The sequence below is a fragment of the Cucurbita pepo genome, chromosome 3, assembly GCF_057944985.1.
Source record: "Cucurbita pepo subsp. pepo isolate OVF chromosome 3, ASM5794498v1, whole genome shotgun sequence".
Lineage (NCBI taxonomy): Eukaryota > Viridiplantae > Streptophyta > Magnoliopsida > Cucurbitales > Cucurbitaceae > Cucurbita > Cucurbita pepo.
The window spans coordinates 4,686,341-4,693,102 of NC_141800.1; the positions used below are offsets into that span (position 1 = coordinate 4,686,341).

The 6,762-nt window shown below is 41.1% G+C and overlaps 1 pseudogene; it reads right to left on the reverse strand.

Moving 5' to 3' along the window:
• Positions 1 to 298: 298 nt before the first annotated feature.
• On the reverse strand, positions 299 to 5,812 carry LOC111789738 (translocase of chloroplast 159, chloroplastic pseudogene; annotated as a pseudogene).
• Positions 5,813 to 6,762: the final 950 nt, after the last annotated feature.

The window sequence follows — 6,762 nt, forward strand, 5'->3', positions numbered from 1 at the left end:
AGTGGGCTCTAGTAGAAGGATTTGAAGTTTTCAATATTCCAGAACATCTAAAACATGTGAAATTCCCCAAACATTTCAGTAAAAAAAATTCCCCAAGCTTCTTTGTGTTTTGACATTCAAAATATTGAAATTCCCCAAACATGCCATTGACAAGCAAGCAATAATCAATCTCAATTATGTAAATAATCTAACTCTGGACCTGGTCAGAAACAGATTATGACTAGAAGCTATAAAGGATGGGACAACACACCTTGCTTTCTTCTCAAAATTGGATAATACGTAATGGAATCAAACAACATGAAAGCGAAGATTCAAATTTATAGATCAATAGAATCTTACTTATTCAGCAAAAATAATAAAACAGAAAGTGCTCAATCTATAACCTACAGTGCAATGCCGACAGGAATGAACAGAAAGATATAGAAAGATGAAACATAACCTAATAGGCTGAGTAATGTTCGGCAACTCCAGGACGTAGGCTGTTGTAAATAGCCCTGGCAACAGGAAGGAGAGCCAGAAGAGCAATCTGAAGTTGGTCAGAGCTGCTTGTTTTGACAGAGATCTGTCCACTTAGTTTGTTGTTGATTCCTGCACGTACTGCCATTTTGTAACTTCGTCCAACAGAAAACTGTGACTGAAAGTTTGCCCCCAAAGCCGTGTCTCCTCTCCATTTTACAAGAGATAAACCAAGTGATGATTGATCTTGTCCGATTGGAAAGTCGGCCTCCCTCAGCCGCATTTCCAGATTGGCTCCGAATGCAGAATCGCCCTGAGATCGGACAGTGCCAGTGCTACCAACCAGTACAACACGCTTCCCAAGTGTAATCTGATCTTCAACTTTAAATCCTGGGCACACATTCTCTCCCAAGAATGTCACTGATACCCCAGCAGCTGTTTTGTTTTTTCTGAAACTTTTGAATTTTGTCTCTCCTCTAAGGATGTATGCAAGCTGCCTTCCAATATTTTGAATGTCAAAACCTGCCATGGTAGAACCATTCTCTCCATGCTTGGCAGAAACCGAGGAATCTAAGTGGATATTGAATTCTTTTTTGTCCTTGGTAATTTGAACAGCAACAGCAGCAGGAAATCGACTAACAATGGCCATACTGTGTTCAAGATTCACACCATCATATCCACAGTCATGATCCCAACCGTGGGTGTCCAAGACTGGCCTCGCCAGGAACTGAGACGTTGGCTCCAAGAATCGGAATCTGTAAGCTGGATTATCACCATCAAAAGAAGGAGGGAGGGCCATGTCAGGTAAAGGAACCTGCACAGCAGCTGGACCACCATTTTCCTGGTCATCTTCCCCCATGTAGCCATAATCATCTACAGTAGGTTGTTGACCCTTCTTCATATCTCTCATCCTTTTTAATTCCTCTTTCCACTGCTTTTTCTGGAGCAGCTTCACCCGATAATCATATTCCTCAAAGTATGCCTTCCTTTGCTCTTTGCTAAGCTTAGAAACCTGAGATTTTCTGAGAGGCTTGAACGGAGGGAGCTGGTCATACTCATCTTCCTCCTCTTCTTGATCAGAATCAGACAAGTCGGCCAAATCAATATCAGAATCACCATTATCACCATTTTGATCTGATGGTAGCTTTGGGTGTGTGCGGGATTGCAACAAACCAGACAATAAATATGGAAGAGGAGGTGAACGGCTACGGAGACCAAAAAGCTTCCTGTGGTCAAATGTCTCTGGAGCTTTTGAAAGATTTCCTACTTCGGCCAGGATTTTAATAGAGAAACATAAAAGTAATAACTGAGGCCTCCAGCTTTGACCATTGGGAAGCACCTTCTGGCCATCTCTATTCTTCCTACAAGAGGGATGATTTTCGACAAGAGAAACCGGATTCATTAAAGTTGGATTTAGAATGCGCAGATCACCAACAGCTTGAGCAACAGTTTGCTGAAGAACATGAGACCGTTGAGCAACAAACACCTCATAACCCAAAGGGGAACCAGATGGACCATCAGGTGGAGCAGAGGCAGCATGAGTAAGAGTAATAATGGCATTTTTCCAGACGGAAGAACCAAGATAGCTGGATACTGATCTTAACAACAGAAGATCATTAAGATCTCTGGTTTGGTTATCCAGCCGGTCCACATAAAGAACAATATCAGGAGGAAATTTTTTCATTACATTCTTAATTGAGGATAAAATTCTGTGGTTGATACGACGCTCAGATGAAGAGGATCTAAGACCAGGTGAATCAAAAATCCTGATCTTAACACCTTCTACTGTCCCAATAATTTCTTTCACCGAAGTTGTACCAGGCCCAAATGCATTGATTGGAGTTTTATCTTCCCCAAAAATTGAATTTATAGTTGCACTCTTTCCTACACCCGATTTCCCAAGAACAAGTATGTTCAATGAGAAGTCTAAATCTTCCTTTCCTTCCGCTTCAAGCTGCATAGCAGTATTTTTTGCATTATCAAAGCTAAATAGCTGACCAGTAGACCTACCAGCTACAAGCCCAAAACGATATAAAACCTGTGCGACTAATGAATCATCTGGAGAAACACCTAGTCTCTGAACAAGCCTTAAAAAGTTCACCCTTTTCTGCTGTAACTTTTGTAGTTTACTTTTCTCCTCTTCGCTCAATTTATTTTCAGAATCATCCCCCACTCTAGGATTTGCTGGGGCAAAAGAGAGAGGGCGGCTTGGGCGGGAAGCATTTTTTCCAGTTACAAGCGAGGCGCCAAGACCAGCAGGACGTTCAATGGAAAAAAGCCGGGAGCCATCCTGAGATGTCACAGTGATAGGGCCACCATCTGAGCCAGCATCTCTAGCTGCTTTCAGAAGTGCTGCCAAAGCAGCAGAATCAAACAACTCCTTTCCATCAGCTTCTTCGTCCGTGTCTGCTTCATCCGAGTCTGTGACAATCTGACCATCTATTCTCTGTGATTGATCAATAGAACTCTCTGCACCAGAATGGAAACCAGCTCCTGAGGCTCTTTCCAACTCCTCCATGAATTCTCTAGCAGCTTCAGAACTACCAAATATCTCACCTTCAGTCGAACCCTCAATATCACCCTCTTCATTTAAAGGATGCTTTTCCCCATCTACTTCATTCAAAACTGGTTTAAGTGCCTTGGGAGCATCAGAAATTCCACTGTCTATCACTGAAGCATTATCAGGGATGCTTTCTTTAACCAAAGACCTAGCCTCCTGAGATGGTTTAGGTTCAACTTCACCAGGCAAATCCTCTCTTATTTTAGAATCATATTTAGAGTCTTTTTCATCAGGCTGCTGATCTTCTACATCCATAGCCGCAAGATTTTCATTTTTTGCAATATCAGAAGCCGCAATTTCTCTGTCTCCATGAGACACAGCTTCTTCTGCTGCAACTGCAATACTGACTTCCAGCATGTTATTGTCAATCTCAGGGTTCGAAACCAAAGAATTATGGTCAACAGAATCATCCGTTTCATGCCCAACATTATCAAACCCATTATCCAATTTGGCAGCTCCATGTACCAAATCCGCAGTCTCCCTATTTCCTACATCCTTTATTTCCTCCGGATTACCGACAGCAGCTGTTACTGATACCAATGAACTTTCATGCAAGATTTTGTTATCTAAAACTGAATCAGTAAATTCATCTGCTAGCTCTGCAACCTTGGAGTTTGCTTGATCATCCTGGTCAGCTTTGCTGTCAACAGAAGAACCAAGTTCCAATTTGGGAAACTGTTCTCCATCTTCAGCATCCTCCTTGTCATTCAATATAATCTCCCCATCTGCTTGAATCTCTGCCACAGGACTTCCTTTATCCACTTCTGCTTCTTTTCCCCCATCTGCTAGTTCTAAAAACTTGGAGTTTTCTAGCTCTGCAACCTTGGAGTTTGCTTGATCATCCTGGTCAGCCTTACTGTCAACAGAAGAACCAGATTCCAATTTGGGTAACCGTTCTCCATCTTCAGCATCCTCCATCTCATTCAATATAATCTTCCTATCTACTTGCATCTCAGCCACAGAACTTCCTTTATCCATTTCTGCTTCTTCTCCCTCATCTGCTAGTTCTAAAAACTCAGAGTTTTCTAGCTCTGCAACCTTGGAGTTTGCTTGATCATCCTGGTCAGACTTACTGTCAACAGAAGAACCAGATTCCAATTTGGGTAACCGTTCTCCATCTTCAGCATCCTCCATCTCATTCAATATAATCTTCCTATCTGCTTGCATCTCGGCCACAGAACTTCCTTTATCCATTTCTGCTTCTTCTCCCCCATCTGCTAGTTCTAAAAACTCAGAGTTTTCTAGCTCTGCAACCTTGGAGTTCGCTTGATCATCCTGGTCGTCTTTACTGTCAACAGAAGAACCAGATTCCAATTTGGGTAACTGTTCTCTATCTTCAGCATCCTCCATGTCATTCAATATAATCTTCCCATCTGCTTGCGTCTCAGCCACAGGACTTCCTTTATCGATTTCTACTTCTTGTCCTCCATCTGCTAGTTTTATAAACTTGGAGATTTCGTCATCACCCAGAACAGCTTTGTCGTCAATAGGAGAACCAGTTTCCAAATTTTTTAATTGCTCTCCGTCTTCAGCAGCCACCTTGTCATTCAATTCGACCTCCCCATCTGCCTGGTTCTCAGCCATGAGACTTCCTTTTTCCGTTTCTGCTTCTTGTTTACCATCTGCTAGTTTTGAAAGCTTAGAGCTTGCTTGGTCTCCCAAATCAGCTTTGTCATCAGAAGAAGAACCAGGAGATTCCTGTTGTTTTAATTGTTCTACAACTTCAGCAACCACCTTCTCATTTAAGCCAATTCCTTCATCAGCCTGCTTCTCAGTCATCGGACTTTCTTTATTCAACTCTGCTTCTTTTCCTCCTTTTGAAGCCTCATTTCGTTGCTGTTCGACTGTCACATCGTTCAATTCATCCTCCTCTGACACCTGCTTCCCAACATTAGCAGTTTCCTCGAACACAGAGCCAACATCCTCAGCTATTGAACTTTCAGGCACGTCACTCTCCTTTGTGTTCCCCGACAACTCGAACGTTCTTTCGTAAACTTGACTAGCATCCCCTTCATTCACCACATCACTCACATCCGCATTTCCGCCAGATACGAGAGCCTCCTCCTTTTCAACTGGAATCTCAATTTCATTACCCTTACTATCAACAAAATCTTCTCCATCCACTTTATCATCCATTTCCTCATTCCTCCCCAGGCTTTCATCCTCCTCCTCGACGTCACTATCAACAGAAATCTTCGCAATTGGCCTAACACTTTCGGGAGCCGAAAATTCCGAACAACTCACAAAAGAACTACCACTATCACCCCCTTTGATGGAATTTCCGAAGGATTCTTCCTCTGGATACTCCAGAATAGGTCTATCAAAAGCAGATTCAAATTCCTCCTCCCCACTCAGAAACCCTTCAGTTTCCGAGCCACCACCATCACTACCATCCCCATCGCCACCAACACTAGTTTTAATTTCACTAACCTCCATTTCTCGGGAGGGCATATCGACATTGGAATCAACGGAAGAAGACGAAAAGGACGAGGAGTAAGTCGAAGAAGAACCTGAGAAGGCAGAGTTCTGCAGCGACGGTTGTTGAGATAAGTCCTTCGATTCCATCGAGGCGAGTTGTGTGTGTTTGTTGTGAAATTGAAAATGGAGAATGAAAGAATTCAATGGAGCTCCGTTGGGGAAAATTAATCCACAACGTCCTGTGTTTGACAGGAAATTGTGGGGGGAGCGGCTGAGAGTCGGAGAGTGCTCCGAAAGAGAGATAGAAGAATGGTGAAAGATAAGGTTTTAATTGTGATGGGAAGAACTCTCTATCTCTCACAGCGCTTCTACGGGGGCTTTTCACTCGACCAACAATATATATATATATATATATATATTTTTCTTTTTCTTTTTTCTTTTTCTTTTTCTTTTTCCTGTTAAATACTATTTTAGTCCCAACTTCCGCTTTTTCAGCTTTTTCTTTTTTTAATTATACAAAATACTTAAATATTATTTTATTTTCGTCCTTATATTCTAATTTTCATTTAACCATTATTTTTAAATATTACAAATAATATTAAAACCACCGCCATTTCTACACCTAATCTCAATCATTTATATCATATGCTATAACTCAAACGTTGGATTCACATCTTTTTAATTCCTCCGAGCTTCACTTACTTAGCTAACTCCTTAATCTCATGTGTCCTATCTCGATAATTGATATTTTAAAATTCAACACTTTTGAGCTTATAATTTAATCATTGATGTTCATGACCTACTACATGATTTGTGTCTTATCAACCAAATTTTCTTATCTTGTTTCAATGTGTGCGTCACATGATAATGATGGATTCATTCTATTTAATTTCATTAAGCTTAACCCAATTATTGGTTTTACGTGATTTTGTTCCTTTGAGTTTATTCTTGAGGCTCATGCATTTATGTGTTTTATTTTTTGCTTGATGCTCGTCTTTTCCAATCTCCCATTGTTTTCCACTGCCGCTTGACACTGCAAGAGGAGTCGCCATCGTCGAGGAAGATGAACGATTTAGAGAAGTATCGACCGGCCCAGTCAGACCGCCAGTTGAATCAGTGGCACATTCGGCCATGCACGTACACCCCAGACACGACCAAGAATTCTAGACCCAAGCCCAATTCTTCTCGCCCATATACACCTTAGTTTTAAAGAGTAAGACTTTATTTTTTATTTAAAGATTAAGATTTTTTTTTTTTTTGTTATTGAAAATTAAGCTTATGAATGCTAATTCTATACTTAAATCTCTTTATACTAAAAAAATTAATTT